Source organism: Diceros bicornis, chromosome X, assembly GCF_020826845.1.
Source record: "Diceros bicornis minor isolate mBicDic1 chromosome X, mDicBic1.mat.cur, whole genome shotgun sequence".
NCBI classification, from domain to species: domain Eukaryota; kingdom Metazoa; phylum Chordata; class Mammalia; order Perissodactyla; family Rhinocerotidae; genus Diceros; species Diceros bicornis.
The window spans coordinates 39,804,777-39,825,015 of record NC_080781.1 but is presented as its reverse complement, the minus strand read 5'-3'; the positions used below and the strand labels follow the sequence as shown (position 1 = coordinate 39,825,015).

At 39.2% G+C, this 20,239-nt stretch overlaps 1 long non-coding RNA gene across 8 annotated transcripts in view; it reads left to right on the top strand.

Annotated features, from left to right (window-relative positions):
- LOC131400901 (uncharacterized) overlaps positions 1-20,239 on the top strand; it is a 96,259-nt gene that overhangs the window by 32,840 nt on the left and 43,180 nt on the right. For 6 of the 8 annotated variants that reach the window (XR_009217477.1, XR_009217478.1, XR_009217484.1 and 3 more), the window contains one exon: positions 12,568-12,714. The exons of the other annotated variants lie outside the window; for them this stretch is intronic. This is a non-coding gene — a long non-coding RNA (uncharacterized LOC131400901). The remainder of the gene's footprint in view (positions 1-12,567; positions 12,715-20,239) is intronic. 8 annotated transcript variants of the gene reach the window in all.

The following is a 20,239-nucleotide window of genomic DNA, read 5'->3' as shown; positions in this document are numbered from 1 at the left end:
AGAGTAACTGGACCAGCAAAATGTGTCATGATTATCAGACTACACTCAGGGCCTACTTGCGGTTGGTGGCCATGATTAAAGTGAGTGTCAGTGTGCGTATGTTTTTCTTTCGTCGCTGTTGACTGAATGGGCACGGACATGGTGTAGACAAAGAATTGGATTTAAGGAGGGATTGGGTATTGCCAGGTGAGGATGACAAAGGGAGGGAGTGGTAAGGGAGTTGAAGAAACATACAAGAGAGTGATTATTTACCATATTCTTTTAGGCCTTTTAATTAGTCTCAGACATATTCTTAGGGTAGTTAACATTGAGGACTGAGAGACATAGTAAAAGTCAAACTCGTGTCACGTAGAGGTTGGTTTAAAGTTTATAAAGCACTTTTGCACATGGAAGAATGTGAGAAAGGGTAGATGATACCATGGGGTTGGCCACAGGATAGTCCAGCTCTTCTTTTTTGGGGGGATAAACAGAAGGCCTCTTATATGCCCGTGTTTATCCCCTGTGCCTCATGAAGTCCCTGCCATGGTGGGGGGGCCTCTTCCTTTTCTTTTATTCCCTCCCTTCTTTGTTTTTTTTCCCCCTCTGTCTTTCTCTTTAAAATATCTGCACCTGTCATCTGTGGTTTACGCTTGCATGTTATCCCTTCTCCTTCTTTTGTCTTGGCTTCTTTTCCCTTTGTTTCTTTGTGGGGTTTGGCTCTCTCATGGGCAGATGGGGTGGCTTCCCACAATTCAGAATTAGACCCAAGGGTTGGATCTGTAAGCCTGAATTACCTACCATTAGAAGTATGTCATCCCCCTAGGTAACCTATGAATTCTCCAAGTTATAAGTGAGGAAATTGAAGCCTGGGGTTACTTGTATTATTTACACAGTAATGGGCAATTGTTATTACCTTTGCACACCCTACCCTGTTTTTTTTTTGATTTGAGACTTTTTTCCCCTTGTATAGAGAGTGTTGACTATTAATGGTAGGAATTGTCCCTAATTCTTCCAGTTGGTTTTGTGCGCAGAGTGTGCCTCCCCAGACCACTTAGATCTAAATAATGTCAAAGGACACTCAATCAAAGCTTCTGTTCTCTTTGCAGCTTCTAGGTGCAGAGGCTGATTCTAATTCTGGAATTGTTTATAAGGATGCCTTGTATTTGTGTCAGGTCACTAGAAAGCCAGAGGGGCCAGATAGTTCTAAGAGTTCTTAAATGTGTATCTTGTGTTTCTTTCTTTAGACAGGGACAGGAGAGGGCTGGTTTGAGGAGACCCTGCTGTCTGCTTTGGTGCTGAGCTTGAAGCTTGGGCTGAGGATCCCAGGTGCCTGTTCTCATTGCCATTTGATTCACCCTGCATGATTTGAGGGGGAGGAGGAAGCTCACTGGGGGGAGGGGGACGGTGCAGTACCAGAGAGAAGCAATTTACACATGTTGATTGTGCCACTGGTGCATCAGGGCTGGTGTCAGGAGCCTGGTGCTGCCCATGAGTGGGAAGGGACAGGTTTGGCCACTGGGAGAAGTCATCTCTGGCCTCCCGGAGTCCCCAGTGCTCTTGTTAGCACTTTCTTCTTGCTATCTCGAAGATCTTTGATACTTCCTATTAAAACATGGACCTCTTAGAGAGGGTGAGAACTTCAGCCCCTCCTTGAACAAGTACCATGTAAAGCGTCATTTATTAGCAGCTCCTATGGCTAGACTTGGGAAAGATGGACGGTGAGGGATGATGGGAGAAGGTGAAGGGCAGGGCCAGGCCTTGCATATTTCTTCGTTTAAGTCCCTGTCTGCTCAACAACATGTGAATTTGGGGACTTTGGAGAGTCTCCTCTCTCCTTTGTTCCTCAGATCCCCTCCAGAATGTACCTGGGTATGTACCTCCTTCAACTTTTCCTAGACCAGTATCCCCACTGAGAGCTCACCTAGGATAAAGCCTCACAAGTTTGCTCCTCTCTGGTTTTTGATCTTCTTTACCTTTGGGACAGTGCTCCATGTTGGTCGTAGTGGCACCAGGTACAAATTAATTGAGATGGGGTAAAGTAAGCTAGTTTTGGAAACGAGCTTTTATTTTATTTTAATAGACTACAGTTTGTGGAGGAGCATGCAGATCACCTAGAAACTATGCAATATATTTCCTATCTTGTTTGTGATTTCATATACCTCTGGTAAAATTCAAAGGGAGACTGTTCTTCTGAATCATCGATCCCAAAAGTCAAGGAGTCGTGAGCTATTGGGAAATTGTCTGTTATATAATACCTGTTTTTTAATCTCTAAGGCCAAGATATAGACATGTTCGTTACATTTCTATTACAGAGGAAATAGTCTTGGACATTCCAATCCATTCCCTTATGTAATCATTCTTACAGTGGAAAGTTGAAATCACGAGCTTTAGAAAATGTGCAGTTTCCTTTTCTGAAAGGAAGGTTGGGTGAATAAAAGTTTGCCCTGCCCTTTTGCTCTGTCAACCTAAGAGTTGTTCTTACAAATGTTCTCTCCTTAGAGTAACTTTTACATTTCAGAGGAACGCATGATGGATCAGTGTTTAGGGTAATGAGGAAGTAAAGAGAGGTTTGGTAGAGGCGGAGCCCGTGCAGGAACCATTCATGAAGTCGCAGTTGCTCATAATGCTTTTACACTCCCTCTACGCATGAATTATTCATTTCGCTGTCTTTGTTATAATAGCCACAGTGTTCCATCTCTAAGACTGTCTTGTGATATATTCTTCATTTGGTAAAAGGCTACATATCAGCAGCCTCATTTGATTTAGAAGCCAATTCAGCATGCCCCGCATACCATTCAAGAAGAATGTTGGGATCTTTCCTGCTATGAAAATGTCATACATGCTTAAAATGACAAAGTTTGTCACAAGCAGTGGTTTCAAGTACTTTTTCATTATAGTTCTTGAATCTTCAAAGCAGCTTAATTTGAGGGTTTTCATTTTCAATAAGAAAAATCACTCAAATAATTGTTTTGTTTTTTGGTATCAAAATGTTAAATTGGAGATCTAGACTATCCAAAACATAGAGGGAAGGCAGTGTATGTTTTTTTTTTATTGCGGTAAAAAACACATAACATAAAATTTACCATTTAAACCATTTTTAAAGGTACAGTACAATAGTGTTAACTATATTCACATTGTTGTGCAACAGATCTGTAGAACTTTTTCATCTTGCAAAACTGAAAGTCTATACCCATTAAACAACATCCCTCCTTTTCCCCTCCCCCCAGTGCATAGCAACAACCATTCTACTTCCTGTTTCTAAAGAGTTTGACTACTTTAGATGCCTTGTATAAATGGAATCATGCAGTATTTGTCTTTTTGTGACTGGCTTATCTCACTTAGCATAATGCCTTCAAGGTTCATCCATTTTGTAGCATATGACAGGATTTCCTTCTTTTTTAAGGCTGAATAATATTCCATTGAATATATATACCACATTTTCTGTATCTATTCATCTGTGAAGGTAGTGTGTGTTTTTGTGAAGTGTTCTTATGAAAACTTTTCTTGGGAGTTAAAGCAACCAAACCACAGAGAACACAGAAATAAAATCTGTCACTTATGCTAAGAAATAGAATTTTTATTTGTGGTATTTAATATCATACTTTCAAACTTGTAAAACTTGGAATTTCCTCAACTGAAATTCTAGTATAAGTGGTTTACATTCACATGAGACCCCTGCCCTTGGTCCTCACACACACTCCTCTTAGAATTACAGTCCCTCACGCTGTCCCCTTGGAGGACAGTGTACCAGGAGGCAGGACACTGGAGCCGCTGGAGCTGGGAGCCCTGTGGTCCCGCCTGCACAGACTAAGGCATGTGCTCAAGTGCTTGCTAGAGAGCGTGATAATCGGTGGCATTTTCTCCTCAAGTTGTCTGTGCTTCACTCACATGTCTAGAAGGAAGAGATTAGTGAAAAGGGGCAGGGCATGAAGGGAGCTGTTGTAGCAGTGAAAGAATGGATGACCTATGAGATCACTAGCGTTAGTAATGGGTTTTCTCATTGGACTCTGGGTTTTTCTCACAGATCAGCCTCTGTGGATTCCAGCCCCAACTCAGAGTAGAAGCAGCTCTGGCTAAAGCAAAACCACACAAGCAACACACTCTGTGGTCTGGCTTTAGTCTAAATGTTGCCAGAGAACCAAAAGACAAAGGTTTGACTTGAAGGAACAACAAGTTTTTTGGGAGACTGACTCAAGTAGTGTTACTTTCACTTTTTTAAAATTTTGATTCTTCCTATGAGCAAAATGATGAGGCAGATGTGGGGGCCTGATTTGGATAGGGGCTGGGGTCCCTGTCCTCCCAGATGCTGCACTATTAGCAGTTTCCTGTCTTTGGCAGGTACGAGCTGTGACGATGAGCCGTTTCCCCTCCCTGTCCCTTTTATTATTCTTGGATCAGGGTGAGGAGCAGCAGAGGGTGGGAGCCCCTCTTGTTCTTTTCCCTGCAGGTTGCTGGACCTGCGCGTAGAGCGTGTGGTCTCCACTCTGTCATTGAAAATGTCCCCGTTCTGCCTGGTCTCAGGGGACTGCGGGGGTGCCTTGCCTTTTTTGACTTTTTTTGATTTCCTCCTAGGAAAGCCAGGCAGGGTGCTGCTGGGTGGGGGAGAGGAGGATAAAAGCAAGGGGAAATGCCCAGTGGCTTACCGAGAAACCTAAGATATCCGGGGAAATGCTTATGTGCTTGAATGTGGCCCCCTGGAGACCCCAGACCCTCAGGCACTTCAGTGACTGAGTCTGAGACTGGGGTGCACAGGGAGGGCTATGGACCAGGTATGCAGCTCTGCAGCAGTGACAGCTGGTTCTGTCCTGCCTCCCGCGACAGAATGCTGGGGAGGAGGTGCACACTTAAGCCCTGCCAAGGAACAGGGCGGTCAGCTGATTCTCAGGCATGAGTCAGGTGAGGGCCCTGACAAATCTGTCCCCCACAGTAAGGGATCTGCTTGAGGAGGCAGATGGAAGCCAAGGACTTTCTACTTTGTGGATGCCAATTTGGAGGCAAGAAAAAATATTTTAAAAGATTTTTAATAAGTTGTTTTGTGTGTGTGTGTGTGTGTGTGTGTGTGTGTGTATGGCTTAAAAAGATAAGTTTACACTGTTGATTTTGTTCCCTAACATTTTTAATGAAAATCTCCAAGTCTACAGCCAAGTTGAAAGAATTTTATAGTGAACACACGTATGCCTGTCACCTAGATTACTAGCATTTTAAGATACTTGCTTTATCAGCTATCTAGCCATCTAGTTGTTCGTCCAGCCACCCATTGACCCATCTTATTTTCTGGTGCATTAAAAAAAAAACAATCCCCCCTAAATGCTCATGCATTATAAGTTAAATATTTTTCTTTTTTTTTTTGTGAGGAAGATCAGCCCTGAGCTAACATCTGATACCAATCCTCCTCTTTTTGCTAAGGAAGATTGGCCCTGAGCTAACATCCGTGCCCATCTTCCTCTACTTTATTTAGGATGCCACCACAGCATAGCTTGACGAGCACTGCGTCAGTGCGCGCCCGGGATCCGAACCAGTGAACTCCGGGGCCGCCACAGCAGAGTGTGCACGCTTAACCGCTTGCCCCACCAGGCAGGCCCCTCAAATTTTTTTCTTTTGAGGTAAAATTTACATACAATGAAATGCACAAATCTTAAGTGTAGAGTGCTGTGTTTTCTATCATTTTGTCAGATTTTTACAAAATCAAACTTTTTTCTTTTTTGCAAAACCTAATTTCTGGCTAGTCACAGAATTTCTATAAATTATTTAAGAAGTGCAGTTTTGAAAGTAGTTGAGAATGATAGCATATGATGAGTATATTGGAAAGATTGTGTTCACTGTAACATGAAGTTTGTTCCTTTAACACCTCTGGCCCTTCTCTTGCTTCTCTTCCCCTCCTCCCCTTCCCCACACACATAGAAGAGAGAAAAAAGTAAAGCAATTGATTGGTAAAGACTTTTTTAAGATCCAGAAGTGAAAGGCTACCTAAAAAGTGACTTCTAGCTTTTGCCATTTGTGTGTTGGCAACCACTTTCTTCCACTTTAACTTTTTTAAAGAAATCAAGGAGAAACATTCTATTTACAATATTTTATAATAAACAAAAACCCTCCCTCAATTCAGTATAGCCATTCTATCAAGTCCGAATAGACAATTCCATGGCAATTCATGAAGGTTGTGTGTCCATGTGGAATTCAAGATTCCTATGAAGTGGAAGATTACTTGAGTATTATAAAGGGCACATTTGTCATGTTCATTAGGAAAATGGGGAGATGCAGATGTTGATTTTTATTTATTATTGGTTCACTGGGGAATCCTTACTTGCATTATTTGTTTTAATTGTCTGTATACCACTGCTCTGTCAAGCCGCTTGAATGATGGAAAAGAAACCTCAAACTTGGGTAGGACAAGAATTTGCTCTGCGTCTGTTGATGTCCTGCCTTTTATATAGGGGAGAAATGGAGGAGATTTGGTTTTGCAAATATTTAGTGTGTACATCCAAATGCCAGGTGCTATAGGTAAAACAGAGAACCTTAAGGATAGAATCTCTAGAAGGAGTGTACTGTTTGCTTGGGAAGAGAAGATGTAGGTATGTGATAGGTCAGGAAGGATCAGGATGGTAAGTGTAGTACAAGTCCGGGGAGCAGGCGGTGGCTGGCAGCTGCAGTGGTTGGGGAAGGAACATCTTTGAGGTGGTTGGGTGTAGATGGAGAGAGGAAGGGGAGAGGGTTTCAAGGTCCCTGTGGATTACTCACAGCAGAGATGCTTTTTCCTTCACTCCAGCTCGCGTTGATGGCAGATTTGGGAAAGTCTTGGAAGATAAGGTTGAAAAGATGAGTTGGGACAATTATGTCAGGCCTAAACTGACAGATAATTTTAAAAGGTCAGCATAGTTCATACTTTCCTGGATTATTTTCCATTCCTCTCCTGTGATTAACAGAAATCATGCTAGACTAGGGCCTTTTTGTCAAAAAAAAAGAATGGTATCCATTTACCAATTTATTGTTTGAATAAAGAATTTGTGAGCTATTTCTAAATAAGTTTATGAGAAATGATGATCAAACAACATAAGTGGAATAAATTTTTAATCCAAAGGTTTAAACACAGATGTTGTCACCTTTTCACGAGAAGAATGTGACCATGAAGAGTTATAGTCCTTTTATTAATGGGGATATGGTCACTGTTTAAACCACAAACAAACAGAAAAGGCCCAGCAGCGTTTCTTGTGTATGTTACTCATCTTAAATGTTGCAAAATACCAAAGGGAAAGGAAAAGCAGAAAAGGTGGTGGGGGGAGTTGGTGGTTTAAAAAATATAGTGACTAACTGACTTGTGCTGACTAATACCAGTGAACTCATAATGAGTAACAATAGTGAATTTAGAAGGGATATAAGTAGGAGAGCTATTTAAAGGTTGCTATAATACAAAAGGCAGCTGAATTGGTCACAAGTAAGGATTCCCCCTGGGAAATTTGGAAGTCGTTCAGTTCACCCTCACAAAGTTCTGTTTCTCCTTTATCTAAAGGCTTCATCTTGGGGAAGTTAGGTCGAGTTCTTTAAAGTATGGCTTCTTTTCCACTTGCTTCCTGGGGGGAATTCTTGGCAGATGATCTTGCTTGTGGTTTTGCATTGAAGAAATGCCAATAGGTGTTCAGTGGTAAGCAAGAACAACCAATTGACTAAAAAAAGGTTGGTGGTGATGTCTGTGAACTGGAAACACAAACGGTTTATTTATTTTCTTAGTTTTTGTTTCTAATCATGGTGTAAAAGTATAAAAATTGACCAACCATCCTTTTCATAAACATAGATTCTGTCTTTTTTAAAATGAAAAATTATAGCATGTCTCTCTTATGTAGAATCACTGATTCCAGTTCATTCTGAGATACTATAAGTTCTTATTCTCTAAAATTCAGAGACTGAATGTTTTCCAATCTTATCTATGTTTAGAACTTTGGAAATAAGTTAGCACGACTCTATTTTGATTTTGACATATAAGCACCCCAAAATGGGTTTAATCCTTTTAAAAAAAAATTCACATTAGCGATGTTTTAAATATCTTTCCTAAAGTGAAACTTCAGAATGGAATGGAACTCAGTGTCTTGGGTTAATTAGAGCTTCTCAGCAGAGAGCAGTGGCAAGTCGAGGAGCATGGATGACAGGAATGTTTCACAAGGGGGTTATTGAATGGACCAGGAAATGCTGCAGATAAATAAGATTGGAGTGCAGAAGCCAAACCATACCGGAACTAGTAGTCTCTTAGTTTTAACTTAAAAAGGAACCTAGGTTTTTAGCTTTGACATAAAAAAACAAAAAGGAATCTAGAAGTTAATGAATAGCTAACCCTTCATTTGAAGAGTAAAGATCAATGAGATCTTGAGCATCGGAGTCATGAAAACACAGTGGAAAGCATTTGTTCACTCCTTGCTCAAAAGTTGCTCTCTGGATCTTATGCAGTTTTTCACGTGTTCAGGAGGATGGGAAGTTTTTAATGTTGGTCACCACTAAAGAGAATGAGTTGCCTCAGATTGTAGAGATGATGTGACACAAAGTAAGGGCTCAATAAATGTGGTGAATGACTGAATTCATAAACATTATCTTAAAATTCTGGAATGATAATGAAGCTTGAATCCTAGAAGGAGACATTTCAAGAAAATAAAGCAGATACTGTTTTATGTAGTGAGAGGCAAATCATAGAATCTATTATACAAAGAGATGGTACATATTGGAGCTATAAAATAGGCTCAAGAAAAATTATATCAGGTGATGGGTGATAGATATGTGAAAAGATGTGTCTCTGGTCACCGAAGAAAATAGGGTGCCATCTAGTGGAATCATTTTACTAGTGGAATCAAATCATACGTATTGCATTAAATACTATTTTAGAAGATTTAAATTTTTAATAAAATATATAACAATGGATTTTCTTTCTCAAGGATTTTTAAAAATTTTTTATTTTAAGCTAATTTTACATTTGCAGAAGAGTTGCAAAAATACTACCAGAGAGTTCTCATATACTCATCACCTAGCTTCCTCAATCTTTCATTAACCGTGGTACACCTATCAAGACCAGGAAATTAACATTGGTACAAAACTACTACCTCAACTCCAGACTTTATTGGGATTTCACCAGTTTTTCCACTTATGTTCTTTTTCTGTTCCAGGATCTCATCCAGGATCCCACAGTGCTTTTAGTCATCATGCCTCCTTTAGTCTCCAATCTGAGACAGTTCCTCAGTTTGAAGAGTGTGTATTTAAAATATTTCTCTAGGGATTGTGGTTGTTTTAAAATACATTTGATAATGTAGGAGACTTAAAAAATTAAAAGGTAGCTATAAGAATTTTGATCTAGAAATATTTGTTCTGCTTATACATTTCATTTCCCCCTGAAATCTTTTAAAATGTTTTTTTATATTTGCAAAGTGCTTTGTAAGTTTTCCTTGTTTTGAAAAGTAGTGAGAGGCAGGAACTAATCTTTGACAATTTTCTCATTTTACTTAAAAGGAAATTGAACCATAGGGGAGTTTCATATTTTGCCTTAACTTGAACAGCAGTCTCGTGCACTCTGGCAGGTAGAAAAAAGGACGAGAAATTACACAGCAATCGAAAAGTAAATCTCATTTGCCAACATTTTTTATTATGACAGTAACTGAAATTTTAAAATGAAAGACAAATCTTCTAAAATTATACTGTCTAATAAATCAAATGTTTTATTCTTTAAAAGTTGATATCTTAAATGCTTTCAAATGCTCTCAAAATATTTGTCACGTTTGAACATCATACATATTTATCTAGTTTTTTTAAATTAATAGTTTGAACTATCTACTCTAAGAGTTCTAAACTAACTTTTTGCTACTTTGTATATTGAGACAAATACTTCTATTACAAGTTAGTTTTAAAAATACAAATGATTTTGGTCCTTAAACAGCATCAATTTTTTGGCCCCCATTAATATGATGGTTTGAAGAATCATGGTTAAATTTAGACGATGCTATATATGAATGATGAGAATAACAAATTGGAGAGACAAAGTCGGAGGCTTATTTTATTGGTTTATGGCTTCATTACCCAGAATATTGCCTTGTGCACTGTGTAAGTATCCCCTAAATCTGATAACCACAGTGAACTCTGGTCTACCTGAAAGCAGTGGAAAGGCCTGGAATTTCCACAGAGGATATAACATTTTCCTTTAGTGTTGCCCCACACCCACCTTTCCAAATCAACTCCAATGTGGTGATGCTATGTGAAATGAAACTGCTTTCCAAACAAAGGGGAACGACACAGCGACACAGCTCTCAGCCAACAGAGACACCCTATTCGGAAAACTCAATCATCAGGTTGGTGTTGGCGTGAGGGAAGGATGGATGTGCTGTGGTTCCAAGATGCCAACAGTCTTTTGAGCTGTGATCTGCCCATGAAGTAGCCAAGCTACAGAGGCTGTGGGGCTTTGGGAAGTCAGCATGTCTCCTTTCCCAGAATGCTTCTCTTGACTGAGAGATACAAATGTGTTGCTTTTTCATGAATTGTGTGACTGGGCCTTCTACATTTTTTTTCTCAGTACATTTTAATTTCGGTCTTTACCTATGTGCATAGGCAAAATTATTTGAGAGTTAAAACAAACGCAAAATAGAATTGTTTGCCTTTAAGGCAACCTAGGGAAGTAGAAAAATCAGTCTTTCAGGTTTCTCACCTGCTATTAGGAACCCTCCTCCACTCCGTCCTTTCATTTCCTGGACCCCAGGCAACCCAACTGGGCCACTGCAGGGGGAGAGGGAGGAAGACACTTGAAGTTTTCTCTCAGCTGGTGCCCTCTTTGCTGACAGAAATAAATTAGCATGTAGTATTTATTCATGTATTTGTGGCTGCTAGCTATTATTCCTTTCGTGTATAATGCAGGAAACTTAACGAAAGCCTTGGAAAACTAATAACTGAAGGTCGAGGACTTCTCATTTTAGGCTTGTGAGCATTCGAGCAAGTGAGCATTTTGCTGCTGCTCAATTGCTACCCACACTGGAGGTGGCCCTGCCAGTGTCTAATCACATGGGAAGCACACAAAGTAAGTCTTATACAAACTACTAATTATAAATATGGTCTCCTCTGGAACACAGGAAGCAAGCATTTTTCAGGCCTATGAATGAAAGGAGGCTTTTTAAATGAATCCATTTACACAATGTACTAGATCATATTGCATCTTACGAATTGAACTTCTTAAGAGCTATGTGAACACATTCTGAGTGAAATGCGAGAAATAAAGAATTTACCTGTTAAGCTATTGACTTCTAGAAATTTTTATATCTATATGTTCATTTGAGACTTGAACCTTAAATAATTTTTACATTAAGAGATAATTTTTACAGTAATGTTTAGCAGGGTTGTGATTATTTTTCATGAACCTCTTTTATTTTGACAACTTGAGTTTATCATTAAGCATTTTTAATAACATTTTGGCTCCTTTTGCATATTTCTTTTATAGTAAGTGGAAAAAATTTGTTGATTCTTTTTCTTGCAGTTGTTTATAATTAAAAATTTCTTTGTGCTTTTTAGGAGAACCCCTTCAAAATTGCAGAAGTTGGGCATTTTATGCATAGCATTAAGGCCCAAAGAAATGAGTAGGAGCGAGAAGAGGGGTTCATGCTCCCCTTAAATACTGAGAGATGAAATTTCACTTTGCAGACACTTTATACCTTAGTTTGTACAAATCCACTTATTCCTAATTAATTTTCTTTTATTGGCTCTCAACATTGGTGCTTCGTTAACCTCTGGCTACAGTAATAGTTCTCCAGTTTTTAAAAATGGACTTTGATCATTGCAAACCAAGAACACTTCAAGTGGTTATAGAACAAGGCTGTTGTGATGAATGGAACTGTTAAACTGTTCCCTAGGTTGGTCATTGTTATGTGCTTTTGAATCCTTACGTTCTGAGAGTGATCTCTCTGTTTATGTACTCTGTACAGTTCTTAGTGCTTAATAAATGTTGAATATTCTATAGCTACATTGGCTTCCCAGAGCATGTACTATTATCAGATTTAAGGCCTATGAAAGAGTCTGTGCAGTGTTTAGTGAACACTAAAGTTAGAGCACTCTTATAAGCCTTGAATTTTCTTTGTCTACATCTTGCACTCCTAGCTATCGGCTAAGCAAGGGTGTTGAGATTAGCGTGCAGCACTGGACCCCAGGTAAGCTATTGATTCAATACTGTGCTCATCGTAAGTGATTATAACAACCGCATACTTAGCAAGAGAGTTCCCAGCCTATAAATAGATTTAGTCTATCTTAAGATGGGCCTTGGCTAATATGAGAGAGGTTTATGGCATCTGGGAGATGGAGTTATGGAAATTAGATTAAAAGAAAAGTGGGAGGGAATGTGGTTTTTCCTGTTTTGGGGTGAACAAGGTATCTAGGAAATTTTCCTTTAAGCCTGCATTAACTCATTATGTTATTTTTTAATCTTGATCCCTCTTACTCGTCTCAGGAACCACATATTAAAAGATATGCATATTTGGTAATAAAATACCTGGCCTAGAAGGAAGTAACAATGATTGCTATTTTCAAAAGAGAAGCATAGTGTTTTAGAGTTAGCTAGATCCATTCCTCCCTGCTTTTTTAAAACAGATGGAGAAACTGAGTCCCGAAAGGTTGCAACATCCTTGAAGTTATACAAAGAACTAAAGTGGCATATGACTTATCTAGGAGGTAAAGATGAGAATAGCTTCTACTTGATTGGTGCCCTCTTGAAGAGAAATACTTTTGGTCAGCTTGGTGAGTATTGACCTTCTGATTACATCACTTATGGGTTTTTAAAAAACGATCAACTTACATTGAAAACTTACATATGTTGCTTTTAAAATGGAAGCTTTTAGCAGCATTTAGATCTATCCATATGTTATGGTTTAGGCCAAATTAACCAGCCAATTTCAGATCTGCTTTTTGGAAAGCTTAGGTATACGTTCACTCAAAGTTTCTGTCAAATCACAGCTTGTAGAAGCCCGTTTCCAAATGGCCTGTTATTTACTGGTTAAATTAAGGACGCTTCTCTGAGGAAGAGGTCATGTGCTCCTAATTGGGGCCCTCCATCCTTTCCCTATGCTCCCTGTGCTGTGCCTGCCTTTCACCCACCTCTGAAGCATCATGCTCTCTGTGTCCTGACTGCTTCCTTTTTGGTGCCCCTCTGTTCCCAAGTACCTGGGCTCCTGGAGGACACAGGACCTGGGGGCTTAGGGCCAGGTAGAGGACCCCACCAGGCAGCTCTGGAGAGTAACAGTGAGCAGGTTGCCTGGCTAGAAAGCTCCCTTTGGGTTCCGATCTGCAGCCAGGGCAGAGAATTCTTGCCATAATGAGTGAAGGACTTGTTTCTTTGGAAGGAAACTCAGAAAGTGACATGGATGATATATACAAACATCTACACAGGATCCATGTTTGAGGTCAAAGGAGAATATGGGAGGTTTTCTCATACTCTCTCGTGGCCACATTTAATCCTTACTGTGACACTGTGAGGAAGAGGTTATTAGCCCTATTTTAGTTATGAGGCCATAAGATACTTGAGAGAGGCATTCAAGTCATTTGCCCAAGATCACATAACTAGTAAACAATAGAGGATCTGCATTATCCTCACTTTTCTGATTTCACGATACCATACAAAGAAAAAAAAAATAACGAAATGGATGTTTGGTTTGATATTTCCTTTCTTATTTGTGTATCAGTATGAATAACAAAATACTGATTTTTCAAGGCATATCTTTTTAGTTTTGCAAAAATTTGTCTAATAATGGCATTGTGTATTTATTCAAAAATCATTTTTTGAAGTCCCACTATATGCCAGATTCTGTACTAGGAGCTCTGGATACAGCAGTGAATGTATGTAAAAATAAGTGTTATTTTTATCAAGTCCTGAGATAAAACTGGAAGCTTTTTCTGTACGTATTTCATCTTGTCCTTTCTTAACTACCAAGGCATTGAAACATAGAGCCCAAGATTAATGGTTGTCATTTTTCCATTGATTCACAGAATTACTGAACTAACAGGGTACTTCTGAGGTTACTTAGCCAGCTCCTGAAGGTCTGGGGGAAATGTGAACTAAACCATTCTATTATTAATAATTTTCAAGGAGAGAGAGTCCATTAAGCCTTTGTGGTAGCTGCTGCTTTAGACTCTTACAGCCTGTTGTAATGATGATAAATTATTTCTGCCCCATCAGAGTTGGCTGGTATAAATGTGAGTTGTAAGCTAAAGACATTAAAATTTTTTTAAAAATCTTAATTTATGTAAATTTAATCAATAAGCACCTTCAGAGGTTTTGAAATGATAAGCAGAGAGCCCAGGCAGGTGGTCAGACACCTGTTTGGTATTGGTGTGGCCTGAACCCTACCCAGAGTGGTGACAGTCACTGACAGTTACTCCTGCTTTTCTGTCCCAAACTATTTGCTCAGTTTACCCCACTTTGCAATGTGCTTTAGAAGCTTCTGGGAACATCTCTTTTAGTAGTTATCTCAGCCACCTTGTAGGTGACTTGACTTTGTTGTTTCTTCTAGAAGGCTCTATGCTTCATATAGAATTGCATACGTATTTTTTGTTCTTCTGTTGATTCTTATGGTTAAGAGACCCTGACCTCTTATTAAAATAGAAGAATCAGTTTGTGGGCTAGTTTTACTAAACTCTCCCATGTGGTAATTTGCCATCTGCAAAGGTTAAATCATGGCCACTTTCACCTCAAGTCTCAGATTCCATGATTCTGTTTATCCCTTGAAAGTATAGGGGAAAATCAGAGACACTTGAAATGCTTCCATTATGAGAGTGCCAGTTGTGGGGGAAACAACTCCCAAAAGAATAAGTTGTCAAAATTTCATAGAAGTTTCCCTTTGAAAGTGTTATATTTTCGGATTCTGAGATAAAACTGTAAGCTTGTCTGCCCATGTGTCGTCATGTCCTTTCTTCACTATCAAGGTGCTGGAACAGAATCCTAGCTTCATTCATTCTTGGCTCTGCAGAACTACCTGGTTTACTCAGCAGAAAGCTCCTGCTCTCTGGAATGTGTCATGCTGGTTGCTGGAACCTGTTTCAGGGCCTTCGTGGCTCCAGGGCCACCTCTCCTGCCGCATCTGGGTTACGCTTGGCTTTGGTCACCTCACAATGGCTCCTTTATCTTGGTCCAAGAAAGGGCCCATGGCTAGGATCATTACTTCTTTCAACGTCCGTCTTTTTGTCTAGCACCTTAGTATACTAATATGACATTCTCCTCCATGTACCTGTCTAAAATGGTGCTGCAGATGTAGGACAAAAGCACTCTAGGTTGCAGACTTAAACAACATGAAATTTCACTTGATCACCGAAAGATCACATGATAATTCCCCAATTTTCCAAGGTGAAACTTTTCCACAGGGATCACTATGACTGTGGTGCTGGGTTGTGTCTTGGGAAGATTTTTTAAGGCAATGTGTTTATACTCCTTGCATTTCTCCTTAGTAACTTGACACTCATTTCCATTATAGTTCTCTGTGTAATTGTTTAATGTCTATATTCCCCACTGGAGTTTGAATTCCATGATGACAGGAACTGTCGTCACATTGCCTCACATATATAGTAGCTGTCCAATCCATACTTATTTTTATGTGTAGTGTAAAGAGCACTGTGCAGGGACCCTGGAACTTGGGCTCCAATCCCATTTTTGCCTCAACAAGGTATGCGACCTTGGGCCAGTCACTTCCCAAATCTAGACCACAGTCTCCTCATCTGTGAAGTAAGGGCATGGGCACGGAGATTCATGAGGTTGCTTTCAGCTTTTTCAGCTTTATGAGTCTCAGTTTGTGTGTGACTAAATGGAGGAAGAATTGCAGCCAGTCAGTTGGATGCCACGACTTTGTTTCCAAACCCAGGCTGACTCCATTGAAGTGCCCTGCCTTGGGCTGGAAATGGCTGGCCCAATGCTTTCCCAAGGAGCCCATGCCAGAATTCGAGTCACCTCCTTTGGGACATCTGAGGGCAGTGTTTTCCGAAATTTTTTCTGTAGCAGCTGAATTCTCTTCAAAATAATAAAAGAATTAAAAAGACTGCTCGTTATGTGTGGGCAGAAGCCAAGTCAGCATTTAACTTGTGTCTGGGTATTTGTCGCATGTAAGATGGAAGAATCTCAGAGGGTGGTTCACAGGGCAGTTGCTCTGGTGGGAGACGGGGTGGGGACCCCGTGGTCTTCCCTAAACAGCTTTGCACTTAGACCTGATCCCACCCTCTACACCTACCTCCCACCCTCCGGCCCCACAGTTCCCAACTACTTCATAGAACAACATTTCAAATCCTCTGCCCTGACCAGGTAATAGGGATTTGGATGACTGCAGTAACTACAGTGGTGTGTGACAGGCCAATCTCAGAAGCTAGGAGCCTGAAATTTACTCTATCAACACGCCCCCCTGACCCCCTGTAACCTCCTCTCCCCCACCCCCGCTATCTGATTACTGCCAAGAAGAAACTGACAGTCTGAAGAATCCTGGATCAAATGGTCTCTTCTCTAATCGAGGGGGGATCAAACTTGAAAATTCAACAAGAACTTCTTAGACCAATTTCTGAAAAAACTACGACCTACCAAAACTCATCTGAGATGAAATCAATAACCTAAGTAGTCCTATAATCATTAATAAAACCGGATTCATAGTTAAAAACCTACTGAAAAAGAAATCTCCAGACCCAGACAGTTTTGCTGGTAAATTTTAACAAACATTTAAGGAAAAAATAACACCAATTTTAGACAGTCTCTTTCAGAAGAAGAGGGAAAACTTCCAACTTATTTTATGAGGCCAGCATTCCTCTTGATACCCAAGATGGTAAAAAAACAAACAAACAAACAAACAAAACCAAACAACAACTACAGACCCAAGATCCTTCATGAACATAGATTTTAAAAATTCATCAGAAAATATTAGCAATATTAGTTGTCAAATTTATGTGTGTGGAGTTGTTCATAGTATTCCCTTATTATCCTTTTAATGTCAGAAGGATCTGTAAGTGACATCTCCTCTTTCATTCCTGTTATTAGTAGGTTGTGTTTTCTCTGTTTCTCTTTTTTTTCCCTTTGTCAGTCTCGCTAGAGGCTTAACAATTTTGCTGGTATTTTCAAAAAACTAGCTTTTGTTTTCATTGATTTTTTTTTTTTTTTCTTCTTGCTTTCAATTTCATTTATTTCTGCTCTTATCTTTGTTAGTTCCTTCCGTCTTGATTTGGGTGTATTTTGCTCTTCATTTTCTAGTTTCTGCAGGTAGAAGCTTAGATTATTGATTAAAGACCTTTTCTTTTTTCTAATATAAATATTTAACATTACAAATTTCCCTAGAAGCACCATTTTAACTGCATCACCCACATTTTGATATGTTGTATTTTTATTTTGTGCAATTTGAAGTTTTTTTTTCACTTGAGACTTAATCTTTGACCCGTACGTAATTTAGAAGTATGTTGTATAATTTCCAAGTATTTGAAAATTTTCCTTTTCTCGTTGATTTCTAGTTTAAACATTGTGATCAGAAGACATACTTTATGTTATTTCAATTCTTCTAAATTTGTTCAAGTTTTACACTTCAGGGTATGGTCTGTCTTGGTGAATGTTTTATGTGTGCTTTAAAAGAATGCACATTCTGCTTTCGTTGGTTAGAATGTTTTGTAAATATGAGATTCACTTGGTTGGTGGTATTTTCTGTCTGCTATTTTTATATATTACTGAGAGAGGAATGTTGAAGCTTCCAACTTTTACTTTAGAAAGATTTACTTGTTTCTCCCTTGAGTTCTGTCAGTTTTTGTTACATGTATTTTGAAGGTCTGTTGTTGAGTACAAATACATTTAGGATTGTCATGTCTTCTTGGCAAATTGACCCTTTTATCTTTATGTAATGTCATTCTTTGTCCTTGGCAATTGTCTTTGTTTTGAAGTCTGCTTTGTCTGATATAAATATAGCCACTCCAGCTTTCTTCTGGACAGTGTTTGCATGGTATACCTTTTTCCATCCTTTTACTTTTAACCTACCTACTGATATTATTATATTTCAGGTGAGTTTTTGTTAGCATATAGTTGGTTCATATATATTTTTTTAATAATTTTATTTATTTATTTATTTTTCTCCCCCAAAGCCCCAGTAGATAGTTGTATGTCATAGCTGCACATCCTTCTAGTTGCTGTATGTGGGATGTGGCCTCAGCATGGCCAGAGAAGCGGTATGTCAGTGCGCGCCCCGGATCCGAACCCGGGCCGTCAGCAGCAGAGCGCGCGCACTTAACCACTAAGCCACAGGGCTGGCCCTGGTTCATATTTTTTAATTCATTCTCACAGTCTCTGTCTTTTAATTCATATGTTTAGACCGTTTAACATAATAATTGATATGCTTGAATTTATGCCTGTCATTTTATTATTGTTTTTTGTTTATTCCCTCTATTTTCATTCCTGTTTCCCATATTCTGCCTTATTTTGAGTTATTTGAATATTTCTTAGTGTCTTATTTTAGTTGATCTCTTATATATCTCTTTGTATCTTTTTGTTTTGTTTTGTTTTTCTAGAATCACAGGAAAGGAATATGTGCTGGTCTTTTTTTTTTTTTTTTTTTTTTTTAGTGCCTGCTCTAGGAGGTTACAATATACGTATTTCACAGTCAATTTAGAATCAATGTTTTACCACTTTAATTGGACTGTAGAAACCTTACCACCATATAGGTCCCTTTGTCTTCCCTTCTTTTGTTACATTTATCTTATATGTTACATGTGCATACATTGAAAACCCTGTAGACAATGTTATAATTTTTGCCTTCAACAAGAGCTCTAGAGCAGAAGTATAGTGTTTTATGTTTACCCAGATGCTTACCATTTCTGTTACTCTTTCTTCATTCCTGATATTCCTAGTTTCCTTGTGGTATCATTTCCCTTTTGTCTAAAGAGCTTTCTTTAGCTATTATCTTGAGGAAGTCAGCTGCCAATGAATGATCTTACTTTTCCTTCATCTGAGGATATCTGTATTTGACCTTCGCTCCTGAAGGATATCTTCACTGGATATAGAATTCTGTGTTGACAGTTCTTTTCCTTAAGTGCTTTAAAAATGTTGTGCCACTTCTTTCTCTCCTCCATGGTATCTAATGAGAAGTCCGTAGCCGTTTTGAGTTTTTGTGCTTTATAAGTAGTGTCATTTTTTTCTCACTACTTTCAAGATTGTTTTCTTTGTCTCTAGTTTTCAGCACATTTTTCTTTGTGTTTATCCTAGATGAGGTTCACTCTGCTCTTTGAATGTGTAGATTTATGTCTCTTGAGAAATTTAGGAAATTTTCGCCTATTATTTTGTTAGATTTTTTCCTGCACTATACTCTTTCTCCTCTCTTTCTGGGACTTCCATGACACAAAGGGCAGACCTTCTGTTATTGTCTCCCAAATCCATGGGGCTCTGTTTTATTTTTAACTGGTTTTTCTCCTTGTTGTTCAGATTGGCTTATTTCTATGGATTTATCTTCGAATTCACTAATTCTTATCTCCATGCTGTGTTGAGCCCATTCAGTGAGTTTTTATTTCAGTTATTTTATTTTTCAGTGCTAAAATTTTCAGCAGTTCTTCTTTATAGCTTTTGTATCTTTGCTCAGACTCGCTGTTGTTCCCTAGGTTTTGAGATTGCTCATGATTGGTTGCTGGGGGCATTTCTATAATAGCTGCTTTAAAGTCTTTGTCAGATAGTTCAAACATCTGTGTCATCTTCGCATTGGCATCTGTTGATTGTCTTTCCTCATGCTGAATAATTTTGAATTTTATCCAGGACATTTTGAGTATTATGTTATGAGACTCTGGATCTTGTTTAAATCCCATGGAGAACATTGATATTTTTGTTTTAGCAGGCACTTGACTTGGTTAGGTTCAGAGAGCAAGTTCTAACCCACCTTCTGTGAGCTGTGGTTTCAATGTCAGTTCAGTTCTCCAAGTCTTGACAGCACTATTTGGATGTGTCTGGTGTGTGCGCCCCCCAGTGATCAGTCTGGGACATAGGCAGTTCAGTTCTCAAAGTCTTCGGTAGGCTGTTCAGGATGAGATCCACACATGTAGAGCTTGCGGGTGAGGCCAGGAGTTCATAAACAATTTATGGGGTCTCTTTCCTGAACTTCTCTGTCTCCATGATCTCTCCAGTAATTTCCAATTCCGTGAGGCTTCTCTTTTTTTGGTCATTTAGCCAGACAGCTTGAGATTTCATTACTTTGCTCTGCTGTGTCCTTCCACAACTGTGCCCACGTCCCTGGGGCCAAGCGACTGGAGGACAGAGAGACTGAAAATGGTGGAGTTTGGC